Consider the following 27,970-nt stretch of genomic DNA (forward strand, 5'->3'; position numbering starts at 1 on the left):
AGTCTTAATTTAAAAAAACACTTTTTAATAACACGTGGGTCAAAGATGAAATTGCAAGAGATATTAAGAAATATTTAGAACTAAATGAAAATAAAAACACATCAAACCAAAAGCTAGTTATTTGAAAAGATCAATAAAATTGATAAGCCTCTAACCAAGCTAAGAAAAAGAGAAGACACAAATTTATATCAGAAATGAGAGAAGGGACATCATTACAGATCTCATGGACATTAAAAGAATAATAAAGGAATACTATGAAAAAATTTATGCCTACAAATTTGACAACCTAGATGAAATGGACCAATTCTTTGAAAGACACAATCTGAGTAGGCCTATATCTATTAAGGAAATTGAATAAATAATTAATAACTTTTCAAAACAGAAAGTATCAGGCCCATATGGGTTCACTGGTGAATTCTTTATTTAAGGAAGAAATTATACCAATTCTCTACAATCTCTTCCAGAAGACAGAAGCAGAAGGAATACTCCCTAATTCATTCTATGAGGTCATATTACCTTAATACCAAAGTCAGACAAAGATGTTATAAGAAAAGAAAACTACAGACCAATATCTCTCATGAACATAGATGCAAAAATCCTCAACAAAATATTAGCAAATTAAATCCAACAATGTATAAAAAGCATTACACATCATGGCCAAGCAGGATTTATCTCAGATATGAAAGGCTGGCTCAACATCTGAAAATCAATTAATGTAATTCATCACATCAACAGGCTAATGAAGAAAAATCACATGATCATATAAATAGATGCAAAAAAGCATTGGACAAAATCCAATACCCATTCATGATGAAAACTCTCAGCAAACTAGAAATAGAAGGAAACTTCCTCAACTTGATAAAAACATCTACAAACAAACTTACTCATAACATCATACTTAATGGTGAGAAACTCAAAGCTTTCCTGCTAAGACCAGGAAAAAGGCAAGGTCACTCCTCTCACCACTGCTTTTCAGAATCATATTGCAAGTCCTAGCTAATGCAATAAGACAAGAAAAGGAAATAAAAGGTATGCAGACTGTGAAGGAAGAAATAAAATTGTCTTTGTTTGCAAATGACATGATTGTCTATGTAGAAAATCCAAAAGGATCAACAACAACAACAACAACAAGAAAATTCCTGGAACAAATAAGTGATTATAGCAAGGTTGGAGGATACAAGGTTAATATACAAAAGTCAATCATGTTATTATATACTAGCAATGAGCAAATGGAATTTGAAAATAAAAACACATTACCATTTACATTTGCACCTAGAAAAATCGAAATACTTAGGCATAAATCTAACAAAATATGTATAAGATCTATATGAGGAAAACTATAAAATTTCGATGAACAAAACAAAGAACTAAAATGGAGAAATATTCCATGTTCATGGATAAAAAGACTCAATATTGTCAAGATATCAGTTCTTCCCAACTTGATCTATAGATTCAACACAACTCCCATCAAGATCACTGCAAGTTATTTGTGGATATCAATACACTGATTCTAAAGTTTATATGGAGAGTCAAAAGACCCAGAATAGCCAACTCAGTATTAAAGAAGAACAAAGTCAGAGGATTGACACAACCCAACTTCAAGACTTACTATAAAGCTACAGTAGTCAAGACAGTGTGGTATTGGTGAGAGAATAGACAAATAGATCAATGAAACAGAATAGAGAGCCCAGAAATAGACCCACATAAATACAATCAACTAGTCTTTGACAAAGGAGCAAAGGCAATACAATGGAGTGAAGACAGTCTTCTCAACAAATAGTGCTTGAAGAACTGGTTGTCCACATGCAAAAACATGAATCCAGACCCAGACTTTACACCTTTTCAAAAATTAACTCAAAATGGATCATAGACTTAAATTTAAAATGCAGAACTATAAAATCCTAGAAGATGACATAGATGACCTTGGGTATGGTGATGCCTTTTTAGATACAACACCAAAGGTACAATTCATGAAAGAAATAATTGATAAGCAGGACTTCATTAAAATTAAAAAACCCTGCCCTGCAAAAGACAGTGTCAGGAGAATGAGAAGACAAGCCACAGACTGGGAGAAGATATTTGCAAAAGACAGATCTGATAAAAGTCTATTATACAAAATACACAAAGAACTCTTAAAACCAACAATAAAAACATGAACAATTCAATTTAAAAATGGGCCAAAGACCTAACCAGACACCTCACCAAAACACACAGATAGCAACTAGGCATATGAAATCATACATCAATATAAAATTGCAACTTAAAACAACAAGACACCACTATACACCTATTAGACCAAAATCCACAACACTGACAACACTAAATGCTAACAGGGATACAGGGCAACAGTAACTCTTTTTCAGTGCTGATGGGAATGCAAAATGGTACAGCCACTTTGGAAGAAAGTTTGGCAGTTTCTTACAAAACTAGACATACTCTTACCATATAATACAGCAATCATGCTTCTTGGTATTTACCCAAATGAATTGGAAACTTATGTCCACACAAAAACCTGAACACAGATGTTTATAGCCACTTTTTCATGATTGTCAGAACTTGGAAACATCTAAAATGTCCTTCAATTGGTGAATACATAAACTGTGGTACATTCAGACAATGGAATATTAATCAGGACTAAAAAGAAATGAGCTATAAAGTCATGAAAAGACTGGGAGAAAACTTAAATGCATATTACTAAGTGAAAGAAGCCAATCTGAGAAGCCTACATACTGTATGATTCCAACTACATGACATTCTGGAAAAGGTAAAACTATGGAGACAGCAAAAAGATCAGTAGTTGCCAGGATTTAGAGGAGAGAGAGAGGTGAACAGATGGACCACAGAGGATTTTTAGGGCAATGAAACTATTCTGTATGATACTATAATAGTGGACACGTCATTATACATTTGTCAAAACCCATAAAATGTACAATACCAAGAGTGAGCCCTAATGTCAACTATGGACGTTGATGATGATGTGTCAACATAGGTTTATCGATCGTAAAAAATGTACCGCTCTGGTGCAGGATGTCCATAGTTGGGCAAGGTGAGCAGGGGAGGACTAATGAGGGGGTGAACAGGAGATGCATGGGAAACTTCTGTATTTTCCACTTAATTTTGCTGTGAACCTACAAATGCTCTAAAAAATAAAGTTATTAATTAAAAGAAAAAAGAAACAAATTTAGCAGCAAATGTAGATAGAATATAAGATATGCTCAAGATGCCCACAGAGAAAATGCTATGGGAATTAGGAAAGGAAGACATTACCTATACATCGTAATATGTAAGTTACAACTTCTACTAACTTTGATTATACGACTGTGAAGTGAAGAATCCTCAATGAATTTTCTAACAGAAACTATTCATAATTCTAATTGAGAGACATTTTGGGCTATGAGTGGATCAAGGACAGGGTAAAAATACATATGTATGTATGATTTTTAGATACACCAAAAAAGTATATTTGATACTAAATCTACTAAGCGATGACTTTCCAGGAAAACCATGTGAACCATGAACATAGAGAAATATACTATTTAAGTCACTCATGGCGACAGTCCTGAAAAATAGGGCAAGTCCAAGGAAAGAGAGTGGAGTAGAAAAGCATAAAGACAGTAACGATTTCTGAAAGATTTTACCATGTACTGTTCATTGCTACTCATGTTCATCATACTCAGGTGATGTTAGCTATCTGTAATTTGCTTATTTAATAAAAGAAACTTTTATTTAATAAATAAATAATGAAAAAATCTTCTATTTAATAAAAGCTAAAATTTAACCATTGCAGACCCTCTAAGGCTATGCAAGAGGAATCAAATATTCTTATAATTAAGCCTGCTATTTAAAGGTTGTGGAATTTCTTCCCAAAGATCCCAATGATATTTACTTGATACCTTTCAAGCGTAGAGCAGAATATAATGGCTGATGTGTGCAGTGAATAACATTTTTCTGTGTTAACAAGAACTTTAACAAGGATGTCTTCCCTCCTCAAAAAATAAATAGCAAGTAGAAAAATAAGGAGCCAATGTTAGTGATACTAGATTTACTGCTCAAAATCACACTTTTTGCTTTAGATTTAAATCTAGAGATCTTTGCTTAACAAAGCAAAATCATATCATTCTATTAACTATGTCCTTCTACATGAAAACTTATTTTTCATTATTTTCACAATCTGATCTATATGAAAGCAAGAAAAATCTTCCTAGCCCATATTAATGTTTGTTGAATGGATGGATAAATTATTAAGTTGCTATGATTGTATTATAGCAAAAATAGGGCTTAGGTAAATCAATAAGCATAGGGAAGTACAAACAATAAAGCATATCGAACTTTTCCCTAACAAAATATGTATGTCGTCATATGTTTAATTTTTGGGCCAAAGATTAAGAAATAAGGCATTTCACAATTACAAAGAAAAATTATTCTATTGATGATATTGGAATTGAAAAATGAAATTATTTCCACATTTGTGTAAGAAACCATAATATATTTACAATTATTCTGAGGCATTTGATTGGGCCAGCTCTTGTTCTTGGACAGGGCCTGGGCCCTAAAGCCATCATGATTACTTCTGTCTCCCTAACATTTCCCCTTCGTCTCGAATCCCCTGAACCTCCTGATCCCTGCTCACTGTCTCTGCCACACGAAAGCAGACAAACAGCAAGGTAAGCTTATGCAAGCTGAGGGACATATATATAAAATCTACATGCTGCTTCAACCCATTCTCCCCAGTCCCAGATTTTACACTGAAGACTTCAGATTAGACGTTCAGGGCATGCTTGATTCATGAAGAAAAAGAAATTCATAAAATGCAAAACTAGACATATAAGAGGGCAAACACTACTTTCTATTACCATTTTTATGATGCTGTTTCAGGCATTGACATTGACTTTAAAACATATCAAATCAGCATTTTACTTTGTGCAAGGTGGTATTTTTGACAATATCTGCTCCCTATTTAATCAGTGTTTAATTTTATGCAGTAAGATAGCTATTCAATTTCCACCACCCTCTCCCCCCATATATTTCTCAGCATTTTTTCCTGACTTAAACTGAAGGTTTTAATTAACGTCCTAAAACGTAATGTTAAATTATACCATGCAATTATGTGGGCAAAGTACTCAGTGGAGGCTAGACATTATTAGCTATAATCATCCTCTAAAATAAAAGCCTAAATATATGATTTTCTGAAATTTTCCATTCTGGCTACAACCTCTCCTTAACAATACACAAACTTTTTATTTTATTTTTCTGTTCTAAAGAAAAAAATTTTTAAGAGAATATCACATGAGAGAAGAGGAGCTCTTGAAGAAGGACAAAAGTTGAAATGTTTTTTTTTTATTTTTCTTCCAGAGTCTAATCTTTTATTGCTAGTGGAGAATGATACCTTTAAAAAAAAAAAAAAAAGTGTGTTAACAGTTGAAAAGTAATAAAGTTTTCTGTCTACAGCAGACATCCAATAATAAATGCAAAATGGTCCATCTCAACCTGAATTGTCCTAATTCCTAGAGGAGATTTCTACCCAAAATGAAAGAAGCAAAACACAGACTTAGATGGCCAAAAAATTCAGTTCTACTAATTCATTATCTTCTTTGGATATAAAAACATAGCAAAAGATAAAAAATGTTATTTTCATTCCCCCTTTTCCTATAACTGTGAATTTCCCAATGAATACATTTAACTGTGTTTGATACTTGGCTGAGTGTCCTGAGAGCTTGAAGTAGCCTATTTATTTATCATATTTCCTTAATACTTATAGAATTTTAAAAAACAAAGAAAACCCCAATTTTTTCCCCTAGAATAACAACAACAACAGATCAAGCAGAAGAATTCTGAGTTGGAATCCCACCCAACAAGACCCTCCTTTCCAACAGAACCTATGTCTACATATGGGAAACTGCTTTCCTAAGAGCTGTCAGAGAGACATGTAAACTCAAACTTCATCCCTACAAAGCCGGTGTGGAGGGAAGGCAGGTAGCAGATTGCTGTCCCTGAGGGACCAACCATGATGGTAATGCATCACTCATGATTACAGGATTTTTTTCAAGGCAGTTGCTGTAATCTAGGTAGTCCATTCAGTACACAGATTTATCCCCAGGGAAAGGGAAAATAGCTTTTTCAGAAGTGGCACTTGTAAATTACAGGAACTTGGTGCTAAGTACAGCTGGCACGGTGCTGAACACCCGATTTCTTTCAATGGGTATATTTTCATGCTCAGTCTAAAGCTGCCCTGAATGAATCTTCAAAAACTGAGACTAAAATAGGAAATTTCAATACATCTTCTTAAACAAAGTATTTCTGGAGTATAAAACTGTCAGTATGGGCCGGACTCGTGGCTTAGCTGTTAAGTGGGCGTGCTCGGCTGCTGGCGGCCCGGGTTCGGATCCTGGACGCACACCGACGCACCGCTTCTCCCGCCATGCTGAGGCCGCATCCCACATACAGCAAAGGATGTGCAGCTGTGACATACAACTAGCTACTGGGGCTTTGGGGGAAAAAATAAATAAATAAAAGTTTAAAATAAAATAAAATAAAACTGTCAATATTTCACTTCGTTTCTCTATGAAATTATTAATCCTAAGGTTTCTGTGCCCATGATCATCGGCTGAGATGGCTAGTTGTTGTTAGAAAAGGTATTTTAACATCATTATTGTTGTAATCGTCATCAATTTGCAGCACTTGGAATCAGTAATCTCTCTCCACTAAAGAGTCAGCTGGAGATGGACCAACTCGGGTCGGAAATAGGTGACAGTTATCCCACTTTTGAGGCCCCAGAGGGCTGATAAGATGAAAATTGCAATTGATAGTAGATATAAACATAGAAAGAATGAGTCATTGAACATGATTTCAACATCAAATAAAAATGTTTGCCATTTTTTCTAGTAAGATTATTAAGTAGCAATATTTTATGATTTTAAAAGTACGACCTATTAACAGCTGCTCCTTTGAATGAAACAAAAAGGTGGGAAGGGATGCACATAATAACTCTAATTCACATTCCAACACAACGTTTTGTTCTCCTTCGCCAAGCTCTATGATTATTTCCTATGTGCTTTGTGGGGTTGTAGTATTCTTTTTCAAGAAGAAAATATGTATGTGGGAAAATTTCATTATTTTGCTAATTGAAATGAAAAGAGGTTAAAAAAATCCAGATTTTCTTCATAAGTCTTGTGGTGAACAAGGAAAGTAAAGCACACAAGTGAAAAACATTCCTTCTTGATTAACGTTGACATTCTTCCTAAGACAAGATAAATTGAGTCATCTGAGGCCCATTTACTTCATTTTGTATACACCCTCTTTTAAATCAAGACTTGCAAGGAATCAGAATATATTTGCAAACAATGAGATTCACATCTTAAATTCATCTCTGCAAACAAGAAGCGAGATTAAAGCTTCCTAACCTGTTCTGCTCTGGTTTGAGAAAAGAATTCCAGAATATTTCACTAACATATCACTATGTCCTGTACTGACACTAAACACAAAACACGATAATGATGTTAGAACGTAATATAAACTCAAACAAGTACACATTTTAATAATGTTCCAGAGCACAGAAGCTCTTCTTGTTTTAAGGACAAAAGAAACTAAATCGTACCAGATATCTGCTACAGTCTAACACAACATCTGCTGCATTTACTCCAAATATTAGGAAGGTGATCTGATAACTTTCATAAAAGCTATGAGATACTACCTCCAGGATACTTCTCTCTTTATCTCCCTTTTACATTCTCACTTTCCCAACTCAATTTGTCATTCATTAAAGAATTAGATGAGAGCAACAATAGAAACAGAGAAAGAGATAAAACCTTCAAAATCCTGAACCAGAATCACTCACGAGCATTACAGGCAGAACATTTCACTGCTACAGCATATTATTTCCCAGCCATAAAATATCCTGAAGTGCTTTGATACATTTGAGTGTTAGGACTACGCCTTCATTCCTTACTGTGTGCTTCTCAAATTAGACATTTAGAAGGCCTAATGAAATCTCAACATGGCTTGGTCATAATTTGGTCCGTTATTCTTTCCAATACTCAAAGAGAGAATTAGTTATTGATGCCTAAGCAAATTCTAGTTGAAACAGTTCACTAAAGTGGAAGAAGCATTGATTTTGGATTCAGACATGTGTGGCACATAAACACAGCTCCATCATTTACTAGCTGGGTGACCTCAGATAAGTTACTCCCTGAGCCTTACATTTCTCATCAGTAAAAGAAAAAAAAATAGGGTAGTAAAACCAACCTAGAAGGGCTGGAATGAGGACTAAAGGGACTACAAATCACTTAGTACTCGGTAACCAGTAAATGTTAGTTTCTTTTATTTGAGATATTGTGTATTTATATTATGCACCTGTGTACAACATGGATCTAGTTAGTGAAGAAATATTCTTGAACATGATGATGGTGGGTGGCGATAATCAGCATTTGAGTGCGGAACAGTGTACATTGATCCTGTATATACCACAAACTTGAACACAATTCCCAGACATGCATGTAAACAAAAGGTTAGGTATGGCATCACTCATACTTTATGTGTTATTCAGTTTAAGTGATTTTAAATCTTGTGTAAAAGAAACTTAAATAGAATTGAAATTGTCAAAAATGATGAAAAATGACAAAATTTTTCCCTGATATGCCTCCTCTGTTATCTTTAGATATGCTATATTCTATTTTAGGAACTGAGTCCCCACCTCTCCAAGGAATATCTCTGCCAGTAAATCATGGTAGGGATTTAGCCTTGCAGTCAGCTCTATGCCAAATGGGGTTGGCTTCTCTGTGCCTGAAACATACTTCAATACCTACAGTTGAGTGCTTAGCCTTGGCCAAGGAACATCAATCCTAGCTTAGGAATTAAGCTAGTCCTGGGAACTGGTCATGACAAGGCTATCACCTTGCTGTGTATCCCAGAGTGGGTCAGTGACTTTACACCAGCATAAGACTAATACAAGGGTGCATCGTACACTGGAAGAAACCTTACAATGGCATTTTCAAGGGATTGTCTGTTAATCACCAAAGTCTTCTTTGGAGAAGAGAGAATCAGAGAAGCTGGCACGCAAGGTCCCTTCTGGCTTATCTGCCCTAGACCAGTATTACTTTGAGAACTTTAAACCATGGTAAGAGTATGTTGTACTATAACAATGTGTGAAACTGAGAGCAGGGAGAGACAGAGATTTCCAAACTGGGGAGATTAGAAAACACAGATTCCAAGACTAGAGAGTCTGATTCAATAGGTCCAAGGGGGCCTGGAGATGTGCCTTTTATGAAAGCTCTGCAGGTGATTCTCATGTACAACCAAGTTTGGGAATAAGTGAAATAAAGCTTGTTTTTCTTTAGTAGTATCTTTTTCCCCCTAGTTTTGTTTGGTTTTTAATTCTGGTAAAATACGCATAACATAAACCTTACCATCTTAACCATTTTTAAGTGTACAGTTCAGTGGCATTAAGGACATTCACATTTTTATGCAATCATCACCACCATCCATCTTCAGAACTCTTTTCATCTTGCAAAACTGAAACTCTGTACTCATTAAACAATAACTCCTCATTCCCCCTATTTAGTTCTATCTTATTTTGTCAAATAATTTCTATAATTTTTCACTCAAATCCCAATTTCTGTGCTCAAACCTAACATATACTATAAAATAACTTCTCATTTTCTTCAAAACTAAAAAAAAATGTGCTAGACAGATAACACAAAAATGCTCAGAGAGAACAATTTATGATTAGCATAGGTGAATCTCAGTTAAATGGTGATTATATGATATGATGACACTGAAACCGGGGCCAAGCTGGGCTTTGATTTGTGAAATTTGCCCCATTCCCTTGACAGATGTCTAACGTTATCTTTTCACCTCCACAATGTGACAGCATTTCTGCTTATAAACCACACCATATTTCCATTCCTGCTGGATTGTCATACTAAAATAACAAGTTATGGGAGATTATATAGAACTGGCCAAGTTTATTAAGCCCTTCAGGGAAAGTCTCTAAATTGTCCCTCTCTCTTGCAAAAACAAAGTTGTTTAAGAATAAAAGAACTGTAAAGTTCTGAGATAAGATAATGGAAAATTCCTTGGCTTCACAAAGCAATTAATTATTTATTAAACTCATCTTTCCACAGAACATATGCACATTAATCACTAAAATCCCTCTAGACCATAGAGACTCAGACAGTCCACACTGATGACGATTAAAGTTAAAAAAACAGGAGTATTTGAATCTTCATTCTGTTTCAGCTAGTGTTTATTTACGTAATATTATGTAGCTCTCTACATTGGAATAGGCACTAAAAGGTCACACAAAAGACATACTTTCAAAATACTTAAAATTTAGCTGAAAATTAAGCTAAAAAAAGATAAATAATAATAAAAGATAGTCTATAAATAGATGTCAAAATAGCACAGAAAAAATAATACAAGAATTCAGACTAGAAAGAATATAGGAATATAGGATGGAGTGATCATTCAGGTGTGATTTCCAAGAGGTGGAAATTGTGCTAAATCCTGAAGGATGAGTATTATTTTTATAACTGAAAAGATGAAGGAGAGAAGCAAACAAGAAAATAAGCTTGAGCAAAATCACAGATATGAGAAATGAGTATACTGGGTTCAAGAAAACAAGTTAAGAAGGAGAATCTGGCTTTCGTTGGGAGCCTTAATTTGGAGGAACCACGGGGGAAAGCATTGGTAGCTTCAATGGGGTTAATATGCGGGCAAGGAAGAAGGACCTTAAAAACTAATCTAAAATATTTAGACTTTATCCTGTACGCTAGCGGTCATCAAACATTTTTGATCATGTAACTCTCTCAATTTTGAATCTGCATTCATAATATATTTATGTTTATTTATAAATTATAAATTACTGAACCACTAGTTATAATTCATATACAAAATAGAGATTTCAAAAGAATGACATAAAAAAGAAATAAAAAATAATTTTAAATATCTTGCTAATCACGATAGTTTCATACCATCATTACTTAATATCTCAAGGCACATTATCTACTGGGAATGAGTTTCAGCATAATGGTAGTGAATGGAAGTTCCTATTTCTAACAGTCTTTAGGCTTATTTCAGATTATTTGGCCATAAGATCTCATAAGACAATCATGTTTAACCTTCTATGACAAAGAGCTCTTAAGAGGAGATGAAGAGGCAGTTCTGCCTTTTTTGAAGACTTGGTATGAAAAAAAATAATGAAAAATATCTCATTAGTAACGTTTTTGTTAATTGTTGAAAAGAATATTTTGGATACATTGGGTTAAAATATATTATTAATATTAATTTCACATGTTTCTTTTTACTTTTTTAAATGTAGCTATTAGAAAATTTAAAATTGTGTATATGATTAGCATCCTATTTCCATTGGACAGCACTGCTCTAGATACTGAAGTATCTGGCTGAAATGTAAAAGGTGATTGAAAGCAAGGTGATTCTGAAAAAAGTTTTAAGCATACTGCTATATTCACTGCCTGACTTAATCAGATTATCTTCGGTAGGAGATATATATATATACACACACATATATATACATACAGATATTCAATGGGAATATACAAGGAAAAAAGATGAGTGGAGTCCATGAATATGGTACAGGGAGATGAGAGATACGTGATCAAGATATTGCCAACCAGGACAGTAAAATCCTTCCTCTTATACATCTTTATCCAGATGTAATGTGTATTCGAGAGAGGAAGAGCTGGTGCACCAGTAAAGGCAGGGCAGCACATACCAAGGCAAATCCATCACAGAAGCCAGCCCTCCTTATCTCCACCTTCACCAGGAACTCAATCAGTGCACATGAAGAGTGACAGTGCGTGGCCAGACACCCTGCAGTGTGTCTGGCCAGACAGGGAGCATGTGCCTCTTCTGGACAATGTCAGCACACTGGCCAACGACACATTTAATGGAAGGTAGAGGGACGAAGTGATGCTCCCAGCTCTCACCTAGCTACCAAGCTACCATGGAGTCAGAGATGAAGGAGGACTATCCTGTGATAGAGATAAAAGTTGCTAATTGAGTTCATGATAACTGGATTTGGAGACTCATGGTGCTGAAAAGTGCCAGTGAGGTTTTAAGATTAAAAACATTAGATTTGAAAAAGAAAACAAAATGGGGGTAGAGGGATGGCTAGTCACAGAAGCATCAATAGGCAGTGTCATAGAGAGAGACAGTGGTTGGTGCTCATTCAAGCAGCAGTATCTCTGCTTGAATGGGAGGGAAAGCCACTAGATTTTAAATAGCCTAGAGTTTAAGATTATATATATATAAGATTATATATATATATAGTTTTAGTCCATTATTGCAATTTTGCTCCCAAATTCTCAAGAAAAGTTTTCAAAGAGGCTACTTCCAACACTCTTTGAAGAACTTTCTTGGAACCCAGTATTGCCAGCTCGGCTCTGATCGGTAGATAGGAAGCAAGGGTCTTATCTCAGATTTGCCTTTACCCACTCTTACTCTTGTAGTATGTAAAAGAATTTTAATTTAAATAAAATCTCAAAAAGTTTTTTAATAATTTGATTCATTAGCCACATTTTAAATGAATTACATCACAACATTAATTTAATCATATAATCTATATTTTTTTTTAAGTAAAAGCAGAAATTTCAATTAGCTATTAGGAAAACCTATGGAACCAAAATAAAGGTTTCGATATATTGGAATGTATTTTCTGGGGTTATGCATTATCCTCTGAAGATAAGGAATTAATGATACAGATGTTTTTTATTTTTAGAAGATATAAGAATGGAAAGGATAATCTTCAAAACTTCTTCTAATAATATAATTCTTTAAACCTTTCAGAGTCTGACAGTACTTTGTGAAATATGTTCTGCTTTGCTTTTTCCACTTGCAAATACTGAATAGTAGCATTTAGAGCTGTGAGTATTTACGGTGATAGACCATGGCACAAAAATAGGAGTATTAGTTTTACAAATTCATTTACATTTTTCCTAATGAGATACTTGATTTGTGGACCTGACTTTTCCCTCCTGAAAATGACTATATTCATTGTTGTTTAGAAAGACAACTTTTAACATAGAGCCCATTTATAACGTGAATTAGATCAGCATCTATTACTGTTGACTAGAGCTAGGGACCTATCAACAGGTTTATTCCACACTCCTAGTTTCAAAGATAAAATATAATCCCTCTCATTCTTGATATGATATTTAGTATGAAATATCTGTAAGGAAACTAATTTTACAATTTTAATTTGTGCAAATGTTGGAGAATTAATACTTTTTATTATATGATATTAAAGGCAAGTTTGCTGCTGAGACCCAAGTAATAAAAGAAAAAATTTAACTGAAACACTAAGTCCTATTTTAAAACTACTTTTTGCTATTGTCCAATACTGTCTAGTATCTACTGTCATGACTTATAGGTTTTTTTTTCATAAATCCACCTATTAAGTACTTGCTCATGAGGAAATGTTGAAGAAAGAAATATCCATAGTACAAATGAAGAAAATAATTAGCAGAGATCCAATTATTCACCAAGAAAAGACCTAACTTGTTCAATGTTTGTCAGGTAAGTCTCTTCTCCTTATCAAAATGTTCATATAACTATCAGTGGTTATTATATTAACCTGTATAAGGGCAGGAATTTATTATCTTTTTAAAAAATCATTACTATAGCACTCTCTGTGCGGAATGGTAGTTGGCACACTGGAGATACGCAATAAATATTTTTTAAGTGAAGGAATGGATAAACTGCTTAAATCTATTAACTCACCTTTTCCTTCAACAAACACTTATGAACATATAGAGACACTATATAGACACTAGAGATAAAGAAGAATAAGACATGGTCCTCAACCTCAAAGAACTCTCAGTCAATGGAAAGAAAATAAAAAACACATAATAACAGTGAACTATAGCAAGGGCAATGATTTCGATTTTCACAGAATTCTATGTGCACACATTGAGCATATCGTGGGAGGACTGTGGGGAGAGGGACGGGGTAAGGAAACGTTTCCTGAAAGAAATGAGTATTAAATGATGCACAAAGGAAAGAACACCTCCGACAGAGGGAAGCACAAAGATGAGAAAAAGAAAGGCATGCTCAGACACGACAAGTTCCACGTGGCTGTGGATTACCTGAAAGGCAGAGAGCTGGAAAGGGAGGCAGAGGTCAGACAGTAGAACTTGTTTTTGTTTTCTTATGGGTAAGGGGGAGGCTTTAAAAGTCTTAAGTGGGTTTTTATATTAGATAATTAGTCTGGCAACTATGTAAAAGATCGATTACACTGAAGGTGGAACGGTTCCAGTCGTCAAGGAGAGGACTGATAAGGGCTTGAACTAAAACAGTAGCATCTGCAAGCAAGAGAGAAGCTGATTCCCACAATGCTTAGGACAGCAATCCTCCATTTCCAGAGTCTATTGGAACCACGTAGAGGCCTGCTTCAAACTACTCATGGCCCCCCGACTCCTTCTAAGGATTTCTCCTAAGGAGTGCACCCCCACCTCCAATGAGAATCACTGACATTGTGACCTATTAGCAACTATGTCTCTAAGAGTGACATAGCTTTCAGGTGTCTAGGGAGAAAAAGGTTGAGAGCCACATATTTAGAAAGTAAAATCACCTAGACTTGGTAATTAAATAATTGTATTACAGGAGTAGATGACAGAAAAGAAAGAATCTAGAATCATTGTGTGAACTGGATGGATGATAGAGCCATCAACCGAGATGGGCAAGAGGGTGCGGAGGAGAAGCAAGTTTTGAGTCTGAGGTGCTTGCAGAACATCTGGGAGGAAAGGTCAACAGAGGTTGGAAATAAAAGTCTTAAATTTGGAAAAGAAGTTTCTGCTGGAGTTTCAAGTCATCAAAATACAGATGACAGATAAAATGCAAGTAAGGGAATCTCTTGTAGACCAAGAAGAAATGGGGAGTCAAAATAGAACCTGTGGAGTCCTCCTTAGGGAATAGGCAAAGAGGAACTCAAGAATGCAGCTGAGAAGAAATTGCAAAGAAAAAAGGATGGTGAGGAAGGAGGAGGAGGAGAAGGAGGAGGAGTGGGACTGGGAGAAGGAGAAGAACCACCACCAGGAGAGTGGAATCCTGAGACCCCCAATAAAGACAGTTTCACAAAAGAAGTGGTGATCAAGAGAGAGATGCAGGAGAAAAGTCCAGTTAGATAAGCAGCTGGAGCCCCTGCTTTTGGCAGTAAGCTGGTGTCAGCGAGCTTGGCCAGAAGGAATTCCATTAAGACATGGAGGTAGAAGGCATGTTATGTGGCCTGAGGGGTGAGTGAGTGGGAATTGAGGAAATGACTAAAGTGAAGAGATGACTCCTTGAAGAAGTTAAAACATATTAATTCTTTCTTGCTGCACTGCTTCATTATTGTGTTTACTCACTAAAAAGAACTTGTTCTTCATATTTTTTTAATTAAAAAAGAAATACATCATCACATAAATTTGCCCCAAATGTGAAGCCAGGAAATAACAAACTATTATGTCCACATTATCAATGCAAAATTTTTAATACCTAAGACCCCATCTAGATTGAAAGCAAATATGCTATGCTCAAACTAAATTCCTTTGATTCCTAATGTAGCCAGCTATCAAATTTCAAAATAAGTGAAGAGAGTTTAAGTCAAAACAAAAACTGTTTCTACCAAACAATTGAAGCTTCCCTTAAATGGAGCTTCTTTTCTTAATCTTATTTTCTAAATTCCAAATTCACTCAGCAACATAGCTCTACATATTAAGTCATAAATGAGAGGGGAAATAGAATAAAGTTATATAAAAGAAATCTGGGTTTGTTTCAAAGCAACAAACTTGAGACCTGGTTCAATAAAATGTATTCAGAGGAAGTTACATGTGGTAGCTCTCTGATAGATCCATAAATATGAGAGAATGTGCTTGTTGATCACATTGACCATATCTTATGCTTATGCTTATGCATTAGTATTCACTTAGCCATTCACTCAACAAATATTACTAAGTATCTAGTACTGTGCCAGGCAGAAGCTCTAGTGTTAGGGATACAGCTTATAGTTGGCAGAAAAGACACACAATTAAAAAAGCAATAACCTTAAAGTCTGATACATGTAAAACTGAAGAAGGAGAAAGAGTTCTTACCCTAATTCGGGCAATTGGGAGAGAATGGTCAGGAAATGCTTCCTGAGAAAGTGATACTTAAGCTGAGATCTATAGGACACACATGAATTAGCCACGTGACGAGAAGATCTGCAGGCAAGAGAGAGCTTGGAGCATTTCAGGAACTGAAAGAGGTTTGATTTGTCTGGAGTCTAGTGTGAATGGAAACTTGACAAGTATGAAACTGGAGGATTGGGTAGTTAGGGTACAGATGATATATGCCACGTGTGGTAGGCAGCCTCAGAAAAGTCAAAAAGATCCCCAGCTTGTGCAGCCTTCACCTTTGAGTGTGGGCTGGATTATTCCCTCACTCCTAATGAACAATAGGATAGCAAACAATAGAATAGCAAAAGAGATGGGCTGTCACTTCCAAGATTAGGTTATATAAAGACTGTGGCTTCTGTCTTGGGTACTCCCTCTCCCTCTGGATGGCTCATCCATCTCTCACTCTGGGGCAGGAAGCCAAGTGCCATGTCACGAGACATTCCTTTGGAGAGGCCCACAGGTCCTTTGAGGCTCACATGAGTGAGCTTGGAAGCAGTTCTCCCCAAGTTGTGTCTTGCCATTACAGCAGTCCTGGTTGACACCCCCCTTTTTGTGAGAGATCCTGGTCAGTATACCTACTCCTAGACACCTGACCCACAGAAACTGTGAGATAATAAATGTGTGTTTTTTCCAGCCACTAAGTTTTGGGGTAATTTGCTAACGCAGCAATAGATAGTTAATATACCATGTTAAAGAACTGGGTTGAGCATTAATCTAAAGGAATAAAAATTCGTTGAAGGTTTTAAGCAGGAAAGAACATTAAACATGTCACTATTTGCAATTTTAGACATTCAGTAAAATTGTTACGGTAAGCTTAAAAGAATAATCTGGAACTATCAATGAAAATAAACATTTAAGCAAATAATTTCTGCTATGAAATTCTAGTTCTAAAGTTCACTATCCTGTATAAAACTTCTGCCTCACTCCTCAAATTTATCAGTCAACAGTCAGCCTGATTAATTTCTTAAAACTGGTAGAATCTCCCCCTTCATATTCAGATCCACTAGCTACTGCCTTAATTTAGGCCTCTATCATCTCCAACCTAGACCATCAGTAATAGCCTCCTAATCATTTCCCCACCTAGAGTCTGGTGCCCTTTCAGTCCGTTCTCAAAATACCACCAAAAAAAGGGTAGGCTAATGGGATCATAAAAGGGAAGGCTAATGGCATTATACCCCACCAGATTGTAGGAATGATTTGAGCTGCTATGCAAGCCATACATACACTTCAGTGACATGGCTCCTGCCTCTTCTCCGTCATCTCCCAAATCACAACTTGGCACCATCTCCCAAATCACAACTTGGCACAATACTCCCAATTTACTAGGCTCTCAAAAAAATCTATGGAGTGCTTAGTATAACTTTTCATCAAATTAAAAGAGCTGAACCCATTAATCAGTGAGTAAGTTTGTCCTCCATGCATCTCAAAGAAGGAGTCACAGCGTTGAAGGACTCTCAATTGTTAGCACTACTGTCAAATATACACTCCAACTTAGAGAAATTAAAATACTGGGATAAAAAGAAGCAATTTCATTCTTTTTGATCAGTGAAGCCAAATATATTTGGGAAAAAATTTCTGACTCACATCTCTTCAGAAAACTATTCCATTTACCAGCTTGACACCTCTGCGTAGCACTTCACAGCATAGGATAAGTCCACGGCCCACTCGGGGAGACACAATTTTGTAAGTATTCAGAAATAAGGCAAGAGTAGTACCTCAGGAGCCATTAGCATTTTCAAAAGTATTATATGAATGGTTCCTGTGTGAGACGTTTAATTGTAAAAAGGAAACTGGTAATTAATTTACAGTCATTTCAACTGCACCATTGTTTCAAGTAATACTGATGTCATAAAATCCTGTAGCAAGTAACAAACTGTTAACTGAATGTGGAAAGTTCCAATAATCAAGACAGGAAAGGTCTCTCTCCTCTAAAATCCAACAGCCCTATCCATGAAATAAAAGTTAACAGAGTTTTCAATTAAAATCTTAGCTTTTATTTATCTAAATGATATAGCCACATTCTGTGAAATTTAATGAAAAGTTACACTTAATCATTTATCCTTAAAACTGCCTTTCATTGAGAAAAACTCTAATTCTTTACTTCATTCCTTTCATAACTTTTGACAAGGTCAAATATTGAAGATCAGAGGTACCCTCAAGATAGAAAGTGAAAAATTCTCTCTTTTTAACCATTTGATCTATTTCCAAATATGAAATAACTCTCTAGGCTACAGTAATATTAACTAGCCTGTAAGTTAATTCTGTAAATTGAAACCCATTTTTTCCAATTCAAGTGTGCAAGTCAAAATTAATGTCAAAAATGTCTTCTGTAACTTAAGTAAATAATCAAATAAATTCTTCATTAACATTCTGAATACTAGCATCACAAGGAAATGTTCATCTTGCTGAAAATTCAGTTTAGAATGACTTAAAAAAATCTTTTTTGAGTTTTTTTCTAATCAGAATTAGCATAACCGTGATGAAGTTGAGACAATTGTTAAGTAAACATATATTTTCTAACATTTTGAGAAACTGTCATTAAGTAATAACACCCTCTAAATACCACATAACAAAAAAAATCCATTTACGTCTTATTTGCAATTTACACTTCACTTAGACGGTTCGGAATCATAAAAGCATCCACGGAAAGAGATTTAAAAACCATTATACGACAATATTTGTTTAATAGAAAGTGATGGCTTAAATGTTACAATATGTTTCTTGACTATATTCACATTAAATAGTAATTGAACAAAAAGCCCCCCAGTTCTGCTCAAGGGCAAGTCCCACAAAGCTCCTCATTATTGGAATTTCCAACTTGGAAGCCAAACTAAATAACAAGGAGTAATTTGCCAATTAGAACTTCCTGCTCTTTTCTCTTTATTCCTTAAACACCATTCAGGGGCTGAACCGGTCAAACACTTTTAGCTTCAAAACAGCAACTGAAAGGATTTAATTTGTGTCTCTCCAAGGTGAACCTGTCAAGAGGCAGTGGTGATGCAGTCCATGTCCCCCTGCAGCAATTTCCCATAAAGACAGAGAAGTGAGTTTCCACTCTTGCAGAATATGGAGTTTCCTTTTCTCATTTCCCATTATTTCGTTTCAATTAATGACCTCCAAATTTTATACTTGCGTAACTACCGGGCTTAAGAATGTTGAGTCAATGTGTCCCTGGAATCTGCTCACGTCTTCAGATCAAACCTGTAATATGTACACTGGAAATAAAGGGCCTGGCGCAGACTGGAAGGATGACGAGGAAAACTGTGCAGACCTCGAGAGACCCGTGGTGTTCTCTTATGACAGCAGGCCACGGCAAGAGAAGGGGAAAAGAACCACACCAATAAATGGCCCTTGGCAACATTTGCATTTCTTGCCTGCATTTTCCCAACTGTAATTCAACCTTACATCTCAGTTTGTTATTCAATTTAAAATGCCCAATGATTAACAGAATTTAGGTGCAGACTTCTAAATTGCAAACATATTTACAGATTAACATGAAATCAGTGAAATCCGGTCCTCGTTTTCAACCTAAGGAGATCTGACGGGAGGCTCTGGGCTTCCCCAGCAAGCACCCACTAGCACTAGAAAAAGAGGCTTCCCCTCGCTCACTGTGAGCCTATACAGGACCCCACGGGAACTGCTCACACCTCTGAACCCGGGGTCAGGAAAATCAGTTAAGGAGAAACTGCTCACTAAATGTTTACTTGCAGAAAGTATTTGTCATCAGGTTGTTTTTTTAATTTACCTTATTTTGAGTCTGTACTGATAATCCATTGAAAATACAGTAGAATATTTCTACTTGTACATTTAAAAATCAATCTTAAAACGAGAATGTGTTGCCTCTATCAATGGATTACTTGAAAGATCAACCAGGTTGAGAGAAAAAATTGTTTTTCCAATAATAATAGCAGAGGGTCAGCATCTCTGAGCTAAGAGGTAACAAAGATCCTCTCCACGTCCAAACTTGAGTCAGGCTCTTCTGAGCTTTTTTTCAACTAGGCCTCAACTTTTGGGCTTTTATGTTTGTCTCTGCATTGGCCAATTTTAGCAAGAATCATGCTAAGTTGGTTCAGCCAGAATCCCCCATCCTCTATATGTGATCACCCTCAACAGCTGATCTGCCAGGTGCTGTGTGATCAGGCCTGCCTTCAGCACGAATCCTGTTAGTTCTATGTAGCCAGACCCCTCTAAGCCTGAGGCTTCCTCTTAGTAATTTTCCATCTACTGACCCCACCCTTCTCCTTGGCTATGAATCCTCATTTTTCCTTGTTGTGTTTGTAGTCGAGTCCCATCTCTCCCTCCCACTGCAAAACTCTACTGCGGCGGTCCCTATATCTATCTTGATAGTCCCCCTGAATAAAGTTTGCATTACTGCTCTTCAACAGTGTCATGAATAACTTTTTCTTTAACAGAGGTCAGGAGTGACTAATCCTTCTTAAATTGGTTGTTAGGGCAAGCTTCCTCACATCCTAGGCAGTTTTAAAAGGGTCTAGTGAGTGTAAATTAAAGTGCAAATAAATATTGTAGAGATAAAGTATCAGAAAGTATAAAGAACTTGAACTTCATACAAGTGTCTCATTATTATTGTTCTACTTGGGAATGTCCCAGTCCAAATAAACTAGGTTAACAGAAATTTATAGTCACAGAATTTAGAACTCTAGCAAATCTTAGTGATTGTTTAATTCTTAACCCAAGCCACATAATTTTCCAGATAAAGAAATTAAACTTTCAGAAATGAGATTTAATAACAATATTTAAAAATACTAACAGAGGTTGATTTTACTTACACATATTTTGCAATTAATTCCAAGTATTACTGAACATGCAAAAAGAATATCCTATTCTTACCTTTACAAAAGAACTTCAAAATTAATTTATCCAAAACAAATACCCATTCTACCATCCTGCCAGGTACCCAAATTAGAAAAAATGAAAGTCTCTTGGATGCCTGTTCACCTGTCACCAGTCACACTGGCCCTGCTCCTTCCCAGGAGCTCATCATGGATCTCCCAGCCGCCAGTCTTGCTCAGTTCCAACACAATCTCCATACCATTGCAATAATTATTTCTCATTTACAGTCTTGATCTTGTCATTCTCTTGCTTTCCAAGCTCTGGTGGCTCCTGATCCCCACCCGTTAGCACAGTATTCAACGACTTTTCACACTCTGCCCTCAACCTCTGACCAGTTTCCTCTGCCACTCCTCCACCCACGTTTTGGGGTGTAACTGCACCAGCTTTCTCACCATCTTGCAAACATCCATGCTCCATGTCTTGGCTTATGCTTCTCGCTCTTTCGGAATCTTCTTCCCACCCACTTCTCTTCTCCCCCTTCTCTATCTTGCATATTTTCACCTCCTCTTTGAAGTTTTTCTTCAAAAACATACAAAACAAATTCATTGATTGCTCCTCCACAGCAGTTTCCTATCACAGCACATTTAGTTGTATTATCACAGCCGCCTCTGCAATGTCTTCAATCTCCAATTCCAAATGCACCCTAAATTGTGAGCTGCCTATTTATCTTTGTAGCCCTACTTTCCAGTAAAGTCCTCACATACAGTAAGTATTCTATAAATACTTGTGGAATCAAATCACTTTGGCAATGAATCATTAATTGTCAATAGACAATGATCAAGAGCCATTTCAGAAATGATTTCCTACTGGATCATTTGCCATCATTAAAGAAAACTTGAAAAATATTGAATAATTTAATATACATTAAATTTCAGCAATTAAATATTGAAATACATGGAAAACTACACTATTCTTAAATGTTCATCAAACAATATTGATTTAGCCTACTGAAGGGCGTGACAGTGCTGCTCACTGAGGCGATTTTAAATAACATTAATAAAATATAATCTCTGCCCATGGGAACTTACAATCTAAAAATTATTACATTGGCAACACGCACAGTTCTGATTGTAAGCCATAGGATAATATATGTTATGCCATTGAGGTTAGGAGTTGCTAAATATAAATGAGTCTACAAAACACAGAAAATCAGACATCTATATGGATGTTGAATTGAGATCACTGTGAAATATCTAGCTCAGGGCTATCTGTATTTTATTTTATTTTATTTTATTTGCAGCTTCTTTCTTAAATAATTAGTATTTTTTTAATGGATGTAAAATATATATATATATGTTTATGAAAAATGATGTGAAGCATATAATAGCTGCCTGTTCTACAGAATTAGATGGATGATAATGTAGACACATATAAATGATAGAGAGGCCATTTCTGGTTTTCATACTTAATGAAAGTTTCTGGATTGATAGTCTGCAGAAAACAATTTTATATGAACATGTAATGAACATGTAATGTAAACATATACACACAGAGTCTCTAATTTATCTAAGCTACTTCAAATAAATTGTTGCTATTACTTTGAGATACAGAAAGTAAAGCCACACATAAGCCATTGCAATACTATGAACAATCACATTCTGATCTATTTTTCTAAAAGTTGTCCCCCATTGTGATTCTTAAAAAGAGAATCTATTTGGCTTCTTAAGTTTCTAAGGTCTTTGGCAGTTCTCTCCTGTCTAGTTAATCAACTAATACCTCCTAAGGGTACTTACGAGATGAGTAAAAACTGTGGTCATAATTTCTAGGCTGTCAAGAAAATGGGAATTTATACTATGGATAAACCCCAGGGATGTTACACAGTAAGAAGTTCTATTTCAGTCTGGAGGGAAAAAGGGAGAAATATAGAGATGTGGTGAAAAGTTTCTTGCAGCTATCTAATTTATTTTAACAGCATGTTTCAAAAATAATTATCATTAATCCACAGTTATGTAAGATAGGAAAACTGCATCTAGAGTTAAAGTGGGAAAAACAATTGTTTCTATGAGAATTAAACTTGACACTGGGACCTTTATGTCTAGTGATAAATTTCAATACTGGAATATATTATATATACATTTATATTCTTTACCACTCTGCCATCTGAATGATCAATTTTAGATCTCAAGATGGTCTACATACCAAATTGTCATTGAATTTCTTGTAAAGAAATTGTTTACTCTTGAGATTATATTCCTTGACTGAAGCTTTGAAAAAGTAAATTATGTTCTCTTTGCACTTCTTAATTTAATATTTCCAATTGAATTAGCTTTACAAATGCAAGGGGAAACAATTATTTGATATTAATCCTTGTTTTCCTGACTTCTATTTTGGTTGGTTGAAAATCAAAGGTATCACCTGCAAAAAGGAGAAATTTGAAATCTTTTTAAAAGGCTTTCATTTGGCAAAAGTAGTTTCTAAGAATGCCATAAATATTAATATTATTTAACACTTTGTAAAAACTAATGCACAGTTTTCACAACATTGTGAATGTATAAAATACCACTGAACTGTATGCCTTAAAATGGTTAGTTTTATCTTACGTGAATTTCACCTCAGTAAAAATAATGTATGAATGTCAATAGAGGTCATTTCTATCCCACCGAAATTTACCTACAAATTAACAATGCTCTAATGAATGATGTCTTCCTAACTATAAAGAATCTCCTAGAATTGCTGACCATTTAGTGTCTCTTCTAAGACGCACTAGACTCAACTCTCCCATAAAAATATAACTGACATTAACTACAGAACAATTATTTTATGTCCATTAGAGTTGCAGCATTACTGTTTTATTAAAATTCCTTGGTGGAGAAATAACCTATGATATATATATATATATATCTATTTTCAGTAACCTGATTTTTTTTTAAATTCCTAATTTTCCTGAAAAACAAAATTCATAGTCCAGCAACAACATCAAAAATTCTCTTTGAACCAGTTATCAACTGGTTCCAAGAAGTTCTCCAAGTTATCCCTAGAATCCCAGAAATATTGGAAATAAAATCTCATACTCTTGGGATACACGAACCACCATTTTCTGACTTGTCTTTCAATTACTCCAAAACTGGCTAATCTCTCATTAATTTTAGAAATAGGGTCTTTTTTGTTTCCAAAGATGCTCTGGATATATGACTAAGCTTTTGTCTGATCTGATTACGTCAGTCAATATAGGCCAAGACTAAAGAGATGGTTACTACCAAGTGAATAAAGCTAACATAGCCTACATAAAAAGGTATTCATTACAACCTACTGTCTGTACTGAAAATTCTAAGAACTCTCGTTTAGTTGCTCAACTTCCGCTTAACTGGATGCTTGAATCGATCTAGTCCAGTATTCCCTAATGATGGTCCTAAATGAAATGTGTGTTTAGAGGAACTGCAATTTCAAGTTTACCAATTCTCTATCTGAACAGGTAATTTTCAAGAGAAAGTGTGACTTTTTAATCAAAAGGAAGTGGAATTTGCCCTACACTAAAATTAAAGGAAGGATTCTTAATTTCAAGTGTATTGATGTATAATTGAAAAAAAAAAAAACTCAATAATGAACCCAAGAGAAGATTAATAATCCTTAATATTTGTTGTAATAAAACACCAATGGAGCAAAATTTAACTTAGTAAAATACAATTCTTGAATTCTGATGGGTTTACGTTACACAAACTCATCAGTATATATTTAACTATAGCTGGTCAGGGAAAATTTGGACATAGCAACCATGAAAAGTAAGGTACCCTACCTTTGGAAGTACTTAGGATTACTCGGTATATTTTTCCTTAAAATTTTTGCTCCCCTGATAACATTGAATGTAAAACTACCAGTATACACATGCTAGTGGTATTATACATTTAATTGTTATATCATGAAGTGTAAATGGTGATTAATTATGCCATTAAAAAACAAAACAAATAGCAGCATTATTCACAATAGCCAAAAGGTAGAAGCAACTCAAGTGTCCAAGGACAAACGAATGGATAAACAAAATGTGGTATATCCATACAATGGAGTATTATTCAGCCTTAAAAAGGAAGAAAAATCTGATACATACTACAATGTGAATAAACCTTAAAGACATGCTAGGTGAAATAAGCCAGTCACAAAAGGACAAACATTGTACGGTTCCACTTATATGAGATCCCTAGAGTAGTCAAATTCATGGAGACAGAAAGTAGAATAGTGGTTGCCAGGGGTCTGGAGAGGAGGGAAGGAGAGAATGGAGCATTATTGTCTAATGCACACAGAGTTTCAGCTGGGAAAGATGAAAAAGTTCTGGAGATGAATGGTGGTGATGGCTGCACTACAATGTGAATGAACTTAATACTATAGAACTGTACACTTAAAAATGGTTAAACGGTAAATTTTACGTTACGTATATTTTACCACAATAAAAAAATTTAAGTATTTTTTAGCATTTAAAAAGTATCCATACATGGTTTTTTAAAAGATGAAGAAAAATAAGAAAGACAGAAAGAAAAACAAGAGTAACAGCACTTGTGTAGCTAGGTTCTAAGCCAAAGGGAACCATTTCACAAAAGATAGCTCTACTCCTTTTTACTAGAAAATGCATCTGCCTCCAAAGAATAACCACATATTCGACCACTCGTCTTAACAAAACCTAGCAGTCACCAACAACATACCCCGTGGGTGATTTTTTATGAAGACGTAATATGTGAAAATACTAGAAAAGAAAGTTGACATTAGTTCAGTAGAATTTATGCATATTTAATTTGTTTAACAACCAATAATTATTCAATTAATATATTTCCACTGACTGCTGCTATATGCTCATCAAGGTTGTAGGCTCTACGTAACTCACAAAAAATTTAAGACCAAGCAATAGTTAACTTTTTATTAAGTGCCCTATTGTTACAAAACACCATACATGCTTGAGCTTGGTTAATGTTTCCCACCCCCCTGTCAGGTCAGTGTTATTATGTCTCTTTTCAGATGAGGAAGCTAAACACGGGGAGTCAGGAGCTTGCTGAGCAGCACACATAGTGTGTGAGGGAGGCCTGCTCCCATCTGTACCACCAACACCCTGCTCCTAAGCAATTAGAAACCAACAGACTAGAGCAAATGAAAATTCAGAGCAGGAGCAAGAAATTTAAAAATAATCTATTTGCAAACTAGTAATATTGCAGGGATTTGACTATCATCATTATAGTAAATCGAATCTAGATTAAATATGTTTTATGTGTGGGTGACAACGAAAGGCTACCCAGGGAGATGGTAGAATTTCTACATACAGGAATTGTTTTTAAGAACACAGCATAGAGAGAAGGAACCACCCATCTTAGGTAATACTGTACATAAACTGTATAAGATCACTAGCCACTCAAAAACTCTCTCTAGATTTCTGTTAATCATGTACAAACTTTCTGTGACTTAATCACAGCCCTGACTCAACAGTTGTGGCTTACCCAGTTTATGTTTCTTAAAATTTCTCTCTCTCTCCCACCTCCTTCTCTCACACATATTTACACAAATACACACTTTAGTTGTTTCCAAAGCCCAAGGTGAGAGGAGACTCAGGAAGGTGGGTCTGAACAAGGTAAGGGACTACGTGGTGTGACGCGACAGTTGTTGATCTCCACATCTGAGGCGGTTCCCTCCAGCAAAAACAAGAGAAGACCACTGAACATGAGTGGGAAAGAAAACACTCAGGATCATCACCAATAAGCAGATGCAAATAAGCAACGGGAAATTGAAATCATCAGGGGAAAATGAAAAACATCTTCCCTGAGGAATTAAAATCCCAAGGTGTGTCAACTGAAGCAAAGTATACTTCTTTTAATTTAACTTCCCTACACTTGAGATTTCAATCAGGAGAAATCCTTTCTAACACTTAGATACTCTGTCTTCTTTCTTCAGTGGACAAGGGAGAAGGGCCTGGCAAATGTATCCTTAGCTAGCAAGGGAAAAGAAGATGATCCTATTATCCCCTCTCTTAGCCTCTATTTTTCCCCCCATATACTTAAGCTTTCTGACCACAGAGAAAGTTCTGATATCACTCTAAGTATTTCAAAGCAAGGAAGGGGAAGATGTTTATGGTTTTATGTACGTTCATAATATTAAATTTTCCTTTTAAGCAACTCTGGTCAAGGGAGCATAATGCTAATCCAACTTTACAGTACTTAAAGATGAGTCACTTGGCACTCTTGCTTCCACTGTTCAGAAACAACTCCTCTCTTTCTACAAGAACACTGCAGAACCCAAGAAAGACAAACAGACTTAAGTTGTCTGACTCCCCTGTAATCCCTCAGGCTGTTGGGAAAAAGCAACACATACTTTGCCTCCAATTTATCACCCCTATTTTCACAGTCATATATTACTTCTCAAGCTTTACAACAACTGGATTCTAAAAGGATACTGTAAGGTACTTAAATTCCAGTAACTGAACTCAGATGTATGAGGCCACTGAAACTCTTTATAGAAGCTTCCTGTTTCAAAGTTACCCAACATGGAATCCTAGAAAATCTGTGTACCAAAACACTATAGAAATAAGGTTAAAATTAACGCATTAAACCTATCTCTTAAAAAGTCCTGGTGCATGGTCGATAATCAATGAATCTTTCGAAGGAGTCTTAGATCACACCCTGTCTTTGCTAATCAATGAATTTTGGTTGTGATAATGTTCAATTTAAATTACCAGTGCTTGATCTACCATGCATTATTTATCTTCATCAACAGACCAACAGAAAAATTCAGGTGTTGAAAGTTCTGTTTTGTTCACACAAGCAGAATGAATATTCCTAAGAGGTCAATAAATTCAGGAGGTTGGTTAAGCCAGGCACCATTATGTAAGTATGCTAGTTATGATACATAAACAAGAAAGTTCGCAAATGCTTTTGAACAAACTGAATTATGCCAAACAAAAGGCAAAAGCAAAGAGAACAAAGCAGAAATAAGGTGCTCAAGGAAAAACCATGGTTTTGGCACTGATTCAGAAGAAAAACAAAAAATGTCTTTTAGGTACACAG

At 35.5% G+C, this 27,970-nt stretch overlaps 1 protein-coding gene across 1 annotated transcript in view; it reads right to left on the reverse strand.

The window, feature by feature from the left end:
• COL25A1 (collagen type XXV alpha 1 chain) overlaps positions 1–27,970 on the reverse strand; it is a 440,619-nt gene that overhangs the window by 271,647 nt on the left and 141,002 nt on the right. The window lies entirely within an intron of this gene.

The sequence above is a fragment of the Diceros bicornis genome, chromosome 11 (genome assembly GCF_020826845.1).
Source record: "Diceros bicornis minor isolate mBicDic1 chromosome 11, mDicBic1.mat.cur, whole genome shotgun sequence".
Classification (NCBI taxonomy): Eukaryota; Metazoa; Chordata; class Mammalia; order Perissodactyla; family Rhinocerotidae; genus Diceros; species Diceros bicornis.